At 41.4% G+C, this 17539-nt stretch overlaps 2 pseudogenes; both read left to right on the forward strand.

The window, feature by feature from the left end:
* The first annotated feature begins 4687 nt into the window (after nucleotides 1-4687).
* Nucleotides 4688-9653, forward strand: LOC114029051 (annotated as a pseudogene).
* A 284-nt stretch (nucleotides 9654-9937) lies between these two features.
* Nucleotides 9938-15656, forward strand: LOC114029052 (annotated as a pseudogene).
* The last annotated feature ends 1883 nt before the right edge of the window (nucleotides 15657-17539 follow it).

A 17539-nucleotide genomic window follows, 5' to 3' on the forward strand; every position in this document is an offset into this window, starting at 1 on the left:
TGTCACTTAACCTCTGTCTGCCTCAGGGTTCATCATCAGAAAAATGGGGATAGTAATAGCACCTACCTCTCAGAGCTGTAAGAATAAGACAGCATAATATTTGTAAAGTGTTTTGCAAACCTTAAAGCTATGTAAATGCTAACTGTTATTACCCCTCACATCTCCAGTAAGATTGGTCCTCCTACTTGCCCATAGCAGAGTAAAACCCTTCTTGTTCCTTACAGAAGCTTGCTCCTCTGTCTATGATGTCCATAGATAAGCCAGCCAGGACTTTAGCAGTTGTGACACTTGTAGGGAGTTGAGAATGTACCTTTGTTTTTAGGAGACTGATTGCCTAAGACTGCAGCTCATAGATATTCTACCTGCTCTATACCATCTGAAGAACTGAGCAATTAGACAGGATCATTTACAGTATTTCCTCTTCATCCAGTGCAAAGAAAGGGGGAGGAGGAGCATTTAGAGCACATTGTGGGTAGAGTGCTGGACTCAGGTTCAAATCTTGACCCAGACTTAAAACTGTGTGACTCTGGCAAAGAACATAACCTCTTCCAGCCTCAGTTTCCTCATCTGTAAAATGGGGGTGGATTCAACAGCCTCCAAAGTCTCTTCCTGTTCTAAATCTACATAATCAACATAGCTATCAGCTTCCAGATGCTTGTCAAAATGGGGGTGGTGAACGATGTAGACTCTGTTTAGAATAGAAAACTATAATCTCTTAGGAGAGGGTGGAGTGATGAAAACAGAACCATAACTGAGTATTAAATTCACATCCCTTCATCACAGTTTTCTGAGTATTTCCTCTCCTGATTTCCTCTGCCAGCTCTGAGTTCTATGGTCAGACTTCTTCAACTTTATCCAGAGCCAAGACATGGTAGGAGGCAACTAGATCACATTTTATCAAAGGTGGTTACACCAGCACGTTAAGCATACCTGATGCTTTCAAATTGTAATTGGCAAATTTCCAATAATAAAACTGCTCAGAATTAACAGTCCTCCTCCTCCTTCTCTTGTAACATTAATAGCTAATGCTTATAAAATGCATTAAGGTTTGCAAAGCGCTTTACCTAGCTATTATCTTATTTGATCTGCACAGCAACACTGTCAGGCAGGTGCTATTATTATCCCCATTTTACAGATGAAGAAACTGGGGTAGTACATAAAAGATGGGGAGGACCAGCTAGGTGGTATTGTAGGTAGAGTGCTTGGAGTTCAAATTCTGGCCTTCATTAAGTGATTTGCCAAAGGTCATACCTCTAATTCATGTCTGAGAAAGGATATGAACCATCCATGACACCATTGCTGGTTGGACTAGAACCTTACGCAAGCAAATTGGCAAAGACTATGACAGCTCTTGATTGGTTATCAATGAGCGATCTACATGTTCCTTTAGGGAACTTGTGGGCTTGTCCAGAATGAAGGGCTGAAATGTACTTTGGTATATTTGGTACAAAAGTTCATCTGGATGAGGTTCCAAGGCCAAGTAGGCCTTGAAGAGATGAAGATGACTTTAGTCATTCAGTCAACTAGCAACTGCAATGTGCCAGGGATTGTGCTAAGATCTGGGAATCTAAAGAAAGGTAAAAGATAGTCCCTACTTCCGAAGAGCTCACAGTCTAATGGAGAGACAACGTGCATGCAAACATTGATGTACAAACCAGCTCCATACAAGATAAATTGGAAGTACTCAACGGAGGAAAGGCACTAGAATGAAAGGGGATCAAGCAAGGCTTCCTGTGGAAGGTAGGATTTTAGCTGGATCTTGAAGGAATCCAGGGAAGTCAGAAGGTCAAGATGAGGCTGGAGAGAGTTCCAGGTATGGAGGACAGCCAGTGTAAATGCCCAGAATTGGGGGATGGAGTGTTGTGTACAAGGAAAAGCAAAGGGGTCAGTGTCACTGGTAGTATAGTACCTGGAAGGAAAGGGTGGGGTGGGTAAAGTGTAAGAAGACTTTATTGCTGCCCCAATACTACCAGCTTTATTTAAAAAAAGATGTTATATCAATCCATTCATTGGTTCAGAACAGAAACAAGCTGCAGAAGGAGGTTGTATGGTACAGAATAAAAAAACCTGATATAAAAAAATAATAAATCTTAAAAAACAACAACAACAACAACAACAAAAAACCCCGGCTGCCAGAAACAAGACAAGAAAATGCCTCTCTCACTTCTTTTCAGAGGTGGGGGAGAGGTGGCTGGGTTGTATGGAATGTTGCATATTCTGTTAGACCTGAATGGTGTATTGATTGGTTTTGACGAGTTGCATTTTTCACTTTCTTTTTTATCTTTACTATAATGAATAGTGGGGTAGCCGGGTGATGCAGTAGATAGAGCACCAGGCCTGGAACCAGAAAGGCGCATCTTTCTGAGTTCAAATCTGGCGTCAGGCACTTACCAGCTGTGCAACCCTGGGCAAGTCACTTAACTCTGTTTGCCTCAGTTTCCTCTTCTACAAAATGAGAAGGAAAAGGCAAATGACTCCAATATCTCTGCTAAGAAAACCCAGATTGGGGCCATGGAGACTCGGACACAACTGAAAAACAACAACAAAAATAGGAGATGGCTCCATGGATGGGGGGAGGGGAAGGAACATCTGCTGAAATGAGAGGTAAATAGCAAACATATCCATGAGGAGAACTGAGTTCTTTCTGGTTCTGGTTCTGCCATTAACTTACTGTATGGCATCAGGAAAGTCATCTTATCTCTCTAGAACTGAGTTTCCACCATTTAAGGTCAAATGAGGGGTTTGGATTAAATGATCTTTAAGGTCATCTCTGAGATTCTATGAATTTTTTTTCTGTAATTCTAAGGGCTTCATTCCTCAAGGCCTTATTCCTATAATGTCCTACAAAACTATCCCATACACTTCTATCCCAAATACACATCCAAACAAGTGCCTGGGGGGTGGCGTAGTGGGCAGGCCCACCATTCAGAAGGAACAATGGTTGTCAGGGGACTGTGTTACCTAGGAGGACCCAGCTTTGACCAAACTCAGAAGAGGCAAGTTCTGGTCCCAACCAGCTGGGTCCAGCCCCAAACCCTGCCCCAAAGGGGCTAAAAGTTTGTTCTATTAACCTTCGGAGAGAACTCTGAAACCTGAAGAAGCATCTGAGCCTTGTCTTCTGTGAACCCTGGAAGCAAGAAACAGGAAAAAAAATAAGAACTTAAATGGTCCTGGAACTTCAGCAGTGGTGAGAGGTTTGAAATGGTTAGAACTTTGTACTGATTTCTTTCAATCCCTTTGCTCTCTGCCTCCTCCACAATTCCAGAGTGGAAGGGGGGATATCCATGGGGGGCTCTGCTAACAGATTCAAGTTTTCAACTAAAAGTTGAAAAGAGATTTAAAAGAAAGAGGTGGGGCAAGGATCTAAGGATAGGGGAGAGAAGCATAAGTTCAGAGGGGAGAAGGGGGGATATTTAGATAGCAATAGGCATGACAGGCAAAGTGTTCCTTATTGTCATCCCCACCCACATTCCACACCCATCCACATGACTTATGTTTCACCTACTTCTTCTAGACCGTCTACTTAAAGGAAAATCATTTTTTTGCCTCGTTTCTTACCTAACCTTAATCACTAAATGAGCATTGCCTCAGACAAACTGAGACCTGGGAAAGACCTTAACTTAAAAAGGCCAAGGTTAAATCCAGCCTCAGACACTTAACACTTACTAACTATGTGACCCTGGGCAAGTCACTTAACCCCGATTGCCTCACCAAAAAAAAAAAAAAAAAAAAAAGGCCAAGGTCTCCCACTGCATCAGGGACCATCTCTAGTCATCCTGATCTGTATCTTGCCACTGGACCCAGATGGCTCCAGAGGAGAGAGTGAGGCTGATGACTTTGCACAGCTCTGCCTCACTTAAATCCAATTCACTTGCAAGTCAAGACATCACCTTCTTGATGTCACTGGTCCTCTTTGAGAATGAAGGACAAACAACAACAATTAGAGGAAAGCATGCTTCCTTTAATTAGCAAACCACCTGGGACATGAAAAAGGCAGAAGGATAGAGTCATATTTGGCAGTCTCCATTCATTATTATAGGAGGACTGTCTTGGTTCAGATTGGCAAAGAGCTAAAGGCTCAAGAGAAGAAAAAATACAAATGGTGAGCAGTCATTCAATAAACATTTACTAAGCACCTACAATGTGCCAGACACTGTGCTAAGTGCTGGGGATACAAAGAAAGGCAAAAGACAGTCCCTGCTCTCAAGGAGCTCACAGTCTAGTGGGGGATATGACATATAAACAACTGTGACAAATGATCTATACAAAGGATAAATTGGAAATAATCAACAAAGGGAGGCATTAGAATAAAAAGGGGAGGAGGAAAGGTTTCCTGTGCCTAGAACAAAGAGAGAGGAAAAGGAAAGTTTCCAAGGGAGATATGGACAGCTCTAGGCTTAGGTGGAAATAGTCTTTCCAGTTTTAAATTCTGAATCTTAGCTGCTCCTCATCAAACCATGGAATATCAAAACCCAAAGGGATTATGCATTATCTGATCTATCCTTTCATGTTACTAATGAGGAAAAGAAAATAAATAGTTTGCTCAAGGTGCTGTAACTAGCTAGTTTGGGAGCCAGGACTAGAAATCAATTCTACAGAATTCCATCTTTGTGCTTTTAAAATTACACGATGAATTTTTCAGCTTGTTCTCACTCTCCCTACAGAGCTGTACCTCAACCTGAGTACCATGTATCTTTCTACTCAGCTCTGTGTCTTGGTGCTAACTGGCTCGGTGCTTGTCAGTATCTTTAACAGTTTGGGAGCCACTGTCATTGTTGATGAAGATCAAGTCCTGGTAAGTGACAGAACCAAGTGGCAATAACCTCTGAGACAAAATCAACCAATCAAAAAGCACCTTGATTAAGCAACTACTATGTGCCAATTACTATGCTAGTCACTGGGGATACAAGTCGAAAATGATTAAGTGTTATATAGTAGGGGGCATAATCTATCCATGTCATGAAGGAAAGAAGAATTGATGAGAACTTAGAGTAATGAGGGAAGGGTTAAGAGAAAAGAATGAGGAATGTGAGCTTTGACCAACGAATAGGATCTGAACAGGCAGAAAAGAGAGAGAAAATCATTCCAGGTGAGGAAAATAACATGAGACTTTAGGCACATAGGACTTACATGATATATAAATTTAATAGGTTTCCAAAGTGAGCAATACTGCCCCTTGGGGTTGCTGGAATGTTCTAAGGGGGCAGTAGTAGCCTCAGGTGCATTTGGGGAAGCATAAGGAAAGAAGACAAGAGAATAAAAATTTAAAAAACCATTTGTACACTTTCATCTGTTGTGTAACAGAGTTAAAGTTGTAACGATTATGTTATTTTCCAAACAAACACAAAAAATGCAAGTTATAACCAATTAGTGGTCAAATCTGCCAACAGGTCTTTTGTTTTTGTTTTTGTTTTTGTTAAGGCAGTTGGGGTTAAGTGACTTGTCCAGGGTCACACAGCTAGTAAGTATTAAGTGTTTGGTCTGAGACCAGATTTCAACTCAGATCCTCCTGACTTCAGGGTCTTAACAAGCAAGTGTTGGCGGGTAAGTGCATAGTGTATTGTGAAGTTCAGCAGCCATCAGCAGGAATATGTGCATGTAAAGACTTGTTTACAATGTATTACTATGCAGTTACATGATGCAATATTGTGTCATCAAAATTTCAATGCAGGGCAGCTAGGTGGCACAATGGATAGAGCACCGGCTGTGTGACCCTGGGCAAGTCACTTAACCCCAATACAGAAAAAAGCCACAAATTTACAATAAATTATTAAATTTAAGATGCATTGTGATACAAATAAAAAAACATAAAAGGGTTAAAGAAAGTAGATTTCCAGGGGCATGCTGAGTAATTTTTTTAAAGGGGGCAGTAGGCCAAATAAGTTTGGGAACCTCTGGTATATATAAAGCTGTTATTAGTAATCTTAGTTCCCAGGGCAAGTAACAAGAAACAAGTTGCATGAATTGTGCCTGGAGCAAACAAAAAAGAATCGACTTTGTAATTTGTATCAAAATAATATCAGAAGTAATTAAGACATAATCATCTGAGTGGAAGGAATTAGTTACTACAATAGTTACTCACAGCTGTAATACTTGGGTAAAATTTTGGAAACCTTTAAATTTTGGCACTCTGAGACAAAACCCTACTTTTCCTACCCCACTGTTAGCTCTGTGAATCTGTCTTGAGGATGAAACCAGTCAGAGTTACAGTATCACCACCATCTTCAACAAATACTTATTTGGCACTGATTGTGTGTTAGACAATTTAAGAAATACTGGGAATTACTTTGTATTAATTGAGTGGGCCCAGGTTTTGAAAACCTAAGTAGAGGAATTTATACTGGGTTCATTAGATTGTAAACTCCATGAGGTTGGGGACTATGTCTTTAAATTTCTTCTGTATCCTTTGTAGTGCCTAGCACAGTTCTAAACACATAATAGGCCCATACAATATATTAGTTGATTGCTCAGTCTCCACATGGAATGGAGTGGAAGTTCTATGGAAGGCATCCCACCCTTTCTCTTTTAGCTAGAGTTTGGGAGGTATTCCTGAAAAGCTGATGTTTATCCTATTCCCAGGAAGCAAAGAACTTGACTTGGCTGATAGCCCAGGAGCAGGTCACATCTGGGAAAAAGAGCCTCGTGAGAAATTTTAAGGAATGGCAGAACAGCTCAGACCTCTTCCATAATGTCTCCTACCAACACCTAGCTGGAACCCTGTCCCAAAAGAAGAGTGAGTTCCTGGGAATGGAACTTGTGGAAAAGTTAAGCTTTCTTAGGAGGGGAGGAAGTATGATAGTTGAGTGGGAAGGTGATTAGGAAGGAAGAAGGAGGAGAAATATGGGGGAGAGGGGGGGGAAAGAAGGGAATGAAAGGAAGGGCTGTGTCCAAGAAATTTCTAACATAGACAATTGTAATCCCATGGCCATTATGGTTTAGCTTCCAACTTGACTAAAATCACTTCCCTCCTTAAAAAAGTCCATTAATCACATTCTCAGCCGAGTCCTAAAGAAAGAGAAGAGAGGAGGGAATGATGGGTTAGGAGGAGAGAAGGAAGGGAAACTGTGAGGAAGAAAGGTGAGTAAAGGGGAATAAATGGGCTTTTTGGGAATGCTTGATACTATGTTCTCTAGGCTCTCAGAACCTTTGAGCCAACATGGAACTCAGGAGATCCTATACTCCAAAAGTTATCAGTCTATGGCCCTGGAATAATGCTGACTAGCCAAGCCAGGGCAGCCTCTAGAACAGATGGTGAAGGATGCCAGGTTTGTACAGTGACAGAATCATAGATTTGGGACCAGAAGAGACTTTAGAGATCACCTAGTCTGATGCCCCTTCACTTTACAAATTGGGAAACTGAGTCTTGTAGAGATGAATGGCTAAACCAATCAAAGTCACTCAGGCAAGTAAGTGGAAGAGCTGGTATTTAAATCAGGTCCTCTCACACCAAATCCACCACTTGTTTCCTCCGCTGCATTCTCTTACTTCCTCTAATTCTCCTCCCTTGACTACCCTAAAGCCATTCCAAAGGGGACAAAGGGCTCACAGAAAAGAAGGGACTTGAGCTGGACTGAAAGATCAGCTTAAGATTGGAGGGAACAAGGCATTCCAAGCAGGCTAATTCTTTGAGGGAAGGTGAAAAGGGTGGTGTATATGCATGGGACAGCTTGGCTAGAACAGAAGGTTCAAGAGTGGGAGAAGGAGGATATAAGTCTAGAAAACAAGTTTGGATCTAGATCATGAAGGGCCTTGAATGTCAGGCTAAGGAGTTTAGACTTTAGCCTTTAGGCATTAGGGAGCCATTAATGTTTTATAGCAGGGGAATGATGTGATCAGAGCCATTCATTAGGGTAATTTGGAACTACTAGAGGGAAAGAGTAGAAATACTAGAGGAATGGGCAGAGGGAGTACTAGAGGAAACAAGATCAACTATGAGCTTATGGTCTGCAGTTTGTAGGAAAGACTTCTTGAAAAGGCAGTAGGAGAGAGCCTGGCATAGTGGGAAGAATATTGGGTTAGAAGTCAAGAGTTCTAGGTTACAATACAGCCTCTGCCGATTATTGGCAATGTGACCATGGGCAAGTCACTTCTTTTTTTTTTTATATCTCATTTTCTAAATCAATAAAATGAAAGATTTGGACAAGATGAATACTAAAGCCCCTTCTGCCTGTATGTCTCTGAACTTTGGTTGTAATGAGAAAGATGACCTTGGGCAAGTCATTTATGTCTTTCTCTTCATCTACAAAATGAAAAGAGTTGGAATAGGTGATTTCTAAGCTCATATCTAGCCTTAAAGTCCTGTGAATCCCCAAAATGAAAATGTGCACTTAACCTCTGAATAAATTACCAAGCCCTAATCTAGACTATCTAGTCTGCAAAGGGAAATAGGAAAAATGAAATGAAAAAAGGAAAGACAGGAAATAGGGGCAGTAGGGAAGGGCTAAGGGAGTGTCCTAACCCCAACCCATATAAGTTGCCTTCTCCCCTCCTTCCTGTTCTAACTACCTCCCAAACTTCCTCCCCAGAGCTACTGCCTACAGGACTGTCCTCCAAGCAGGGGATTTACTTCGTGAGTAATCTGCAGTCTGTGTTCAGTGCTTCCTCCAAGGCTGAACTGAGGTACTTCATGGTATTGGTCCACCTCTCTGATCCTGACTCTCACTTAGTCAGATAGATGAGCATCAACATGAGCAGAATCTTCGCTCCACAGATCCTCAAAGGACAGCTGCTGGTGATCCACACATTTCTTGCTGCTTATCTCTCCTTGGGGAACCTGAGAACCAACATTAGTGAGCCCTTCCTCACCCCTATCCTGTTTAAATAGATTGCAGATTATGCCTTCCTTATGGACTTTGCTGCCAACCTCTCTGATTACTTTCTGATGATGGAGGACAATATCCTCTGCTCTCCCAACTTTACCTCTGCCATACAAGTGGCAGTGATCTGGTGATCTGGTGATCTGGAGGGGTAGGCCCCTGGGTGATAATGGAATTCTCTAAGGGGGATTTCACAAACAAGCTCTTTCTCTCCAGTGACCTTCCCCGTCTAGCCTCCTTCTTCCTTTACTATCAGAGAGTGCCCCCTGAGAAGCTCTTCTCTAGCTTCTACAAGATGTTAGCCCAGGAAAAAACCATCCAATTTAGGTCTTCACTCTTCCAGCCCATGGACTTCTCCATTCATGAAGGTAACTTCTCCTCTGAGATCCCCTTTCATGAAGTCAGTTCCTTAAAACCAGAGGAAAATTTCCAAGAAAAGAACTTTGGGAAACCCAACAACCCACCTGCATCCATCTACACTGACATGCAAATTTTTAAAGGCTATCTACCTGAGAAAGCCTACAGCCTGGAAGATTTCTTCTGGGTTCTGGAGCCTATGGCAGGCAACCACACTTGACTGTGATTTTGGAGGAGCCAGTTAAGATAAGACGAGTTTTCACAGACCCAAAAGAGGAGCTTGTGTTCCTACTTGGGGGAAAGATAGAGCTGAGCTATATAATCCAGGTGAAAATGTCAAAGACATGCCAAAGAAAATGGGAAATTTGATCTTAAAATGCCCAAAGAAATGGAGAACAGGGTGAGCTGCCTGAGGCTAGTGGTGACAGCTGCCTGGATGACTGGATTGTGATCAAACATATAAAGATCTGGACAGTCTGAGAAACAGTGAGAGATGGAGGGTACAATGAAGAGATAGAGAGGGGCCCAGTCTGGGGACTGAAATGACAGAGGTGACAGAAAATTAAAACACTGAAAAACAGCCAGGGGCATTTATTTGAGAGTAATGATAATAATCATAACATTAACAATAACAACAATAATAATAGTTAACATTTATATCAGACTTTAAGGTTTGCAAAGCACTTTACATAAATCTCTCATTTGAATGGGCAATACAAGCTGATAAGGGACAGAGACCCCTTTCTACCCTTGGAGGGGCCCACATGGCAGTAAGGAGATCCACTCCCTCACTTTTTCCTTCAAACCTATCCACTCTCCTAAATTGCCTTCCCCAGCTCAGCATGAGCAAATGACCCTGAAAACTCCAGGATATTTCTCTATCTCTCTCTCCCTGAAGCCAAGTGAATTTAGGGATAGAATTACCTTCTACCCATACTTCCAAGAATGTATTTGGTTATGAGAGACGTCAAAGGATCCAGATATCTTAGAAGTTGATATTTGTCAATATTGTTATAACAATTGTATATATTGTATAACAATTGTTATACAATAGTAATTTAAAAAGTTTAATGCCAATAAAGTAATTTCATTAGATGAACTCTCCCAGGGCTCCCTATGGGGTAGGAGCAGCAGACCAGCGATCTAACTACATGGCATTTGGCTGTGGTAGCTAGTAAGGGGCAACTTGGGGGCAGCTAGGTTGTATAGTGGATAGACCAGGGCCTGAAAAATGACTGAACAACAACAAAAAGGGAGCAACCCACATAATAGAGCCTTGATAAGAGAAAATGGACTGCTTTGGACCTGATGCCATTAGCAGTCATCTCTTGTCATTTATCTCTTCCACATAACCCTCCCCCATCCCATCCCCATCCCAAGCAAGCTGAGTTATGATGTGAGGACAACTAAGCCCTGCATTTCCCAAGGAGACCCCCCATGGAGGGGAATCTCAATAAACACTGATGACTTTTGGAAGGCCAGTGAGAGTCCCTTTCTTCCAAAAGAGCTCAGGGTGTCTTCTTTGCATTGGAATATTTATCCTTACAGTATCCTTATGAGTAGGAAGAATCAAAGATTATTTTTCCTCATTCCATCTAGGGAACCTGAAATTCAAAGAAACTCAGTAACTTGCCCCACTTCATAGCAGGGCAACGGGAGAAGAAAGCTGGAACCCAGATGTCCTGAATCCAAGCATGGAATTTCTTATTAACTATATTTCAATTCCAGTTTTCCATGGACAACCTGTCTGACTCCCTCTCCTGCTGGGAATTCTCTGGGTGGGGAGGGGTTGTCAGTATAGGGAATGCCATCTCTGGCCTTCCACTCTTGAGCAACAAGCTGAGATGTCATAACGCCATTGAGCCTTGAATAGGGAGAGGGAACTGAAGTCCTGAGCCTCGGAATCTCAGGCCAAGAAATGAGGTTTATTTATGTTTGAGATTTGGGTAGAATAAAACTTATGACCAGAATGAAGTAATAAAAGGGGACATGTTCAAAAGAAAAAGATTAGATTGAAGAGCCAACAAGATAACATTATACATTGAGAAACTACACACAAAGTATGAAGTGACACAAAGTGAACAGAACCAAAAGAACACTATGCACCATAACTAGAATGATGTAAATGAAAATGTCACTCAAAGCCAATAATGGTCCTAGGGACCAGGTAATGAAGTATAACTGTCTTCACAGAGTAGAGGGAAACAATCAGGGAAGAATGCTTTATAAATGGTTAGATACAATCACATTGTTTTGGGTGTTTTTGAGGCAGGAGCAGAATTAAAGTACAACTCTCTCTTGGTTCTGTTCCTACCCGTCTGGCCACATTGCCCAGGGTTCTGTCCCAGGCCCTCCTCTCTCCTCTCTCCCTTGGTAACCTCGTCATCTCCAATGGTTTCAACCATCATATCTATGCAGAAGACTCCCAAATCTATATATCTAGCCTGAATCTCCCTCCAGAGCTCCAGTTAGGCAGATCTAACTTATTGTTGGACATTTCAAACTGGATATCACACGGGTATCTCAAACTCAACATATTCAGAACCTTACTCACGATCTTTTCCTACAAAACTCATCCTTTTCCAAAAACTAATTGTGAATACAACCCTAGCCTCTCTCCTATGCCCTAGTCCCCATTAACAACTGCCTATTAGACATTTCTAAATGCATGTACAACTAGAATCTCACATTCAGCATGCCTGAAACTGAACTTTCCTCTTTTCCTCCCACATCCACCCTTCTTTCTAAATTCCCTTTACTTGTAGAGTGCATCACCATCCTTTCAGTCAACTAGGTTAGCAACTGTAGTCACCGTCAACTCCTCACCCTCACTAAGCCATTATATCCATTCAGCTGCCGTGTCTTGCCAACTTTAGCACCCTGAAACCTTTCCTATCTATCCTCTTTTCTCACCTCACATGTCCACCATTATAGTTCATAGTCATTACTTTTCATGTGGAAGTAATACAGACAGTTCTTATTTTATGTAAATTCAACTTCGTGTAAAGAATTCTAAAAGAAATCTACATTCTAAAAAAAAAAATCTATGTTAATTTTACTATACAGTACTGTGCTTTCTCTCTCCCTCTCTCTGTCTCTGTCTCTGTCTCTCTTTCTCTTCTCCATTCCTGCCCCTTGGCTTGGCCTCCCTCCATTCCCCACATTGGGGGCAAATTCAAGTTACATAAAACTCAATTTACATAGAGGTCTGCAGAATGGTTCCCTTAAATAAAGTGGGAACTGTCTGTAGTCTCTTAATTGGTCTTCCTGCCTCAAGTCTCTCCCCTCTCCAATCCATTCTCCATATAGCTGCTAAAGTGACATTCCTAAAGTGCATGTCTAACTATGTCCCTCCCCTCCTCACAAAATTCCAGTGGCCCCTTGTATTATCTCTAGGATAAAATTCAAACTCTTTGGTTTGACATTTAAAATCCTTCGCAATCTGACTTTAGCTAAGTTTTCCAGACATTTCACATTATTCCCTTTCATGAATTCTATATTCTAGCCAACTTGCTTTTCCTCATATCCAACATCCCTTCTCTCATCTCTGTCCTTTGCACTGCTGTCCTCTAGGTCTGGAATATACTTCCTTCTCACCTCTGCCTCTTTAGTTTTCTTCAGAGCTCAACTCAGGTTGCACTTCCTCACTGGAAAATCCTCATACAGGGCCCTCTATATTCCTCCCTGCTCCTCACCCCAGCTATTGGTGCCTCTCAGTCCACTTCATGAAACTGTAAATATTTACTTACAAGGTATTCAAGCAATGACTGGACCAAGGGTGGGGAACCTGCAGCCATTTTTCTGTAAAATTTGGATTCAGTCAAAAGGCCATACTTAAGGCTCTAGAAAGCCACATGTAGCCTCAAGGGGGAAAGTTCCCCACTCCTGGTGCTGGACAATTGTTTGTCAGGAAAGTTAAAATGAATTATTTTGGGATATGGATTGTATTCTGGCTGCTGAAGTGCCTTCAATTCTAAAATTCTGTGATTCTATGAACCAGATGGTACTACTATTGTTTGGGGGCAGGGGAGGGGAAGAGTGTTCAGAATTGGTTGATCTAAAAAATGTTGACTAAAGGTTATTAAAATTCTGTAAACTTTGATCCCTGGGATACTATGACCTCTACCACAGGCATGCTTAAGAAAAGAGGTGCTAAGGGGCAGCTAGGTGGCACAGTGGATAGAGAACTGGCCCTGGAGTCAGGAGGACCTGAGTTCAAATAAGGGCTCAGACTAGACACTTGACACTCATTAGCTGTGTAACCCTGGACAAGTCAGTTAACCCTGATTGCCTAAGAAAAAAAAAAAAAGAGGTGCTGTCCAATACAACGATCCACGACAATTCTGAAGGACTTAGGATGAAAAAAATGCTATCCATCCCCAGAGAAAGAACTGATGGTGTCTGAATACAGATTGAAGCATACTTCTTTTTGCTTTATTTTTCTTGAGGGTTTTTTTTTTTTTTTTTTTGGTCTGTTTTCTTTCACAACACGACTGTTATGGAAATGTCTTGCATGACTACACATGAGTGACCTACATCGAATTGCTTACCTTCTTAATTAGGGAGACTCGGGAGGGGGAGGGAGAGAATTTGGAACTCAAAGTTTTAAAAACAAATGTTAAAAATTGTTTTTACATGTAACTGGGGAAAAATAAAATACTGAACAAGGAAAAGAAAAGAGATGCTGTCAAGGCCACAGCTATAGTGCTGACCTTGTGCCAAACATGCTTCTGTCCTTTAGGCCTGAATGCATAGAGGACAGTTTGCAACATAGCCCAAAACACAAGAATTCCCCAGGGACACAGTGACCTGAGACACACAAGCAAGAAGAGCATTACCCTGAAACAACAGACTGCCCTCCCTCGCGGGATATTTCTCTGTCAAACAGAGATTTCTCCTAGATACTTCTCTCTCCCTACCATTTCCAATCAGTTATACAACTACAGCATAATGGGTAAACCTATAACAAATACCTGTCCAGATAATTATTTTTCTTCTTGCCTTTTTCTGTAGTCTACAGGCAATATTTCCAGTAGAAGAGAGATTGGTACACTCATTAAGGCTATTTGCAGTAGCTGCTCCCTTATTGACCCAATGAACTATATATCCTGCTTCCCTAACTATGGTAACAGATGTCAACCTGGAGTGAGGTTTCTAGTCAAATACCTGTCCTTGGGTCTGTTCTGTTCAAAGTCTGTATCAATTTAATTAAATATTTATTAAGTGCCAACTATGTTACAAGACATCAAACTAGATGCTACAGTTAGAAATTTTTTTTTAATTACACAGTTCCTGTTTTCATGTAGATTACAATTCACTAGAAAGAATATGACATGTAAGTGGTTAAATATAATAACAACATAGAATATGATGGGGAAAAGAGATCTGAAAATTTTAAAGCAGCAGAATTACATTCTGAGAAGCAGGGATGTTTTGAAGAGCATAGCTTGCCATGTCTCCCCGTCTTAGACTTAGGGGAAACTTGGTATTTATCTGGCTGCAAGCAAAGTTACAGAGGTGGAAAAGTAAAATATGTTGAATTAAAAGTACTGAAAAATACGTTACTTGTAATGGGAACAAATCCCCAAAGTAGTGCCCTCTTTCAATATAACTTGCAATTCTGGATTCTGACCTTTCCTTTCTAATTATTCTAAAGAGAATCCAGAAAATCAATTAGCTATGTCTTGGGCTATGCATTGGGCCAGACGTGGAAAACTTCAGGTTTTTCCCCTTAGTGCCAAAGACGATGCTTATTGAAGATAAATCTTTGCTTCAATATACAGTTTTAAAATGTAAAGTAGAGGTTCACTATTTTACATAAAATTTTATTGTTCTTTGTATATTAAAGTGTATTGGTTGATTACAATTAAATTAATATTTTAAAACTTTTGAAAAGAGAAATCTTTTCTTTAATAAATCTTTTTTATCTTAGATCAAAAAAGAAGGGTACAGCTGAGTGCTACACGCCTGAGCACAGCCACACCTGGCCACAGCTTTTTTGAATTGTAGAGGAAACTACAGAAACTTTGGAAAACAAACAGAAATCAAAAGGAACAGAGACTTGGGGCTGAGGTGACTAAGCTAGCTTTTACGGTCAGACAGAATTCACAGTGGGTAATGTTGAGAAGGGCCAGAAGAATTTTGTTCAGAAGTGTATACAGAACCACACAATCAAAAAGGGAAGAAGTCACAAGACAACCTAATCTGAATAGACTCTTTGGCCAAAAGACCAGTCAGGCTCCAGGATTCTCTTCTAAAGTGCCAAACTTGCAAAGTGCCAAATGCAAAGGCATCATTTGAAGAAAGGATACACTGATGAAATACTTGGAAAACCCCAAGAAATATGTCACTAGGACAAAAATGACCTTCACTGGCATAGAGAAGAAGGGACAAAAAGTAGGCTTAATAGCATATCTCAAGAAAGCTATGAATGAGAAATCATCATCCGCAGTCATTCATTGCATAAAGCAGATCTCCTCATGAGATTTTCTTTCCTTTTTTTAAAAAAATGTACCATAACACTACCCTATTTAAATTAGTTTCACCTATCATAGAACTTTTCACGAATGACTGTTTTGAATTAAGTATTTGATTGTTGTTTAGTTGTTTACAGTCATATTGGGGTTTTCTTGACAAAGATATTGTAGTAGTTTGCCATTTCCTTCTCTGGCTTATTTTACAGATGAGGAAACTGAGGCAAATGGTGGTTAAGTGACTTGCCCAGGATCACAGCCCTAGTAAGTGTCTGAGGCTGTATTGAACTCAGCCAGTTCTTCCTGACTTCAGGCCCGGCGCTCTATGCCCTATGGCGCCACCTAGCTGCCTCTATGACCATGTGAATATAGTAGTTCTACTGCTAACTCATTTAGAGTGTCAACCTGACCCAACCAGCCTCTAACCTGTGGGTAGTCGGAGTGGAATAGAGCAGGCTAGAGAGACGACAATCAGAAATCAAACAGAAGTTTAACTTCAAAGTGAGGGAAACGGCTTGCAGGCAAGGAGGGGAATCTAGACATACGTGCCAGGGCCTTGCCCCTAATGGGGGAACCTGCTTTAGAAGTGGCAGATCTCAATACTCAACACTCTCAGTACTTACACTAGTAGCTGCACAGGGAGCTGTAGCCCTGGCAATGAAGGGTAACAGCAACAATGTGACAAGTTTGATTTGCAGCAGGGCTTTGTGAACAGAGCAGTCAGAGCTTAGAGAACACCTGGTGTTGGTCAAAGCAATAACAATAATTACGCCAGAGGGTGAGTTCATCCAGAGCCCATGCTATAACAGGGAGGGTGAGTGCAAAGGACTGTTGTTATGCCAAGCTGAGGGCACAGCCTGCTTGCTGGGCCTTAGCTCTGGAAAACAGGGTGTCTCCCAATATCCTGACAAGAGGGTTAAGACATGAAGAGGTATCATCAGCACAAGTTTGTGATGATGTGATCCTAGGGTTTAATTCAACAATTAAACACTCATGAATATTTATTTTAAAAGAAAACAGAAATACCTCAATGAGATTTCTCTCTCCAAATCTAGGTAAACTCCAGTCAGTTTAAGTCCAGAACAGACCAGCAGTCTCCTCTTTCACTGTAGCTCTGTGGCAAATGGTTTTGGGAACTGCTTTCAGGTGTTTTCTGTTATTCTAATCTGAGCTTTGACTTTAAGCCTTCCCCATTCTTCTGCTGATAGAACAGTGGCATATTTGAAAGGCTGACATGTTGAAAAGAGGTTAGATTTCTTTTGTTTATTCCCAGAGGGCAAAACTAAGACCAGGAAGTAGGAGCTACCAAAGGGCAGATTTAGGCTCAATAGAAAGAAGAACCATTGCAAGGTGCAGTGGAAAGAATGCTCAGTTGGAATCCTGACTTTGCCACTTGCTACCGCGTGGTCTTGGTAAAGTCCCTAAATTCCTTGTGTATAAAAATGAGAGTGTTGCGATCTGAGAGAGTGAGACCCCTCAAAGACTGGAGTACAGGACGAAGTCATCTGGAATGAATTCACAGACTCAAGTATTCTTTAAGTCAAGGTGGCAAAAAGTTTATTATTAACGCTTTTCAGCGGGCAAGCATTCTTAAGGAACCTGCGAGAGACTGAGAATGGAGCTAGGGTTTATATGGAAAAGGGCATGGGAAAGGAATGCCAGGGATACTGATTAGGTAATCTAATGGTCCAGGTGTCTTTGGGAGCTATGGATGGGAAAGTATAGGGAGTATACCAGGCAGGGAGGGACATGTCAGAGGCATGGATCTTAGGAATCTGGCAGGAGGAAGAGTCCTTGGGCCAGCCAGGGACAAAACTCCTTGGGCCAGACAAGACACCCCTCTTCCTCTGTCTTGAGAGAATGCACTGCAACAAGGAAAAGTTTTCTCACAAG

The sequence above is a fragment of the Vombatus ursinus genome, unplaced genomic scaffold (assembly GCF_900497805.2).
Source record: "Vombatus ursinus unplaced genomic scaffold, bare-nosed wombat genome assembly UNPS02014909.1, whole genome shotgun sequence".
NCBI classification, from domain to species: domain Eukaryota; kingdom Metazoa; phylum Chordata; class Mammalia; order Diprotodontia; family Vombatidae; genus Vombatus; species Vombatus ursinus.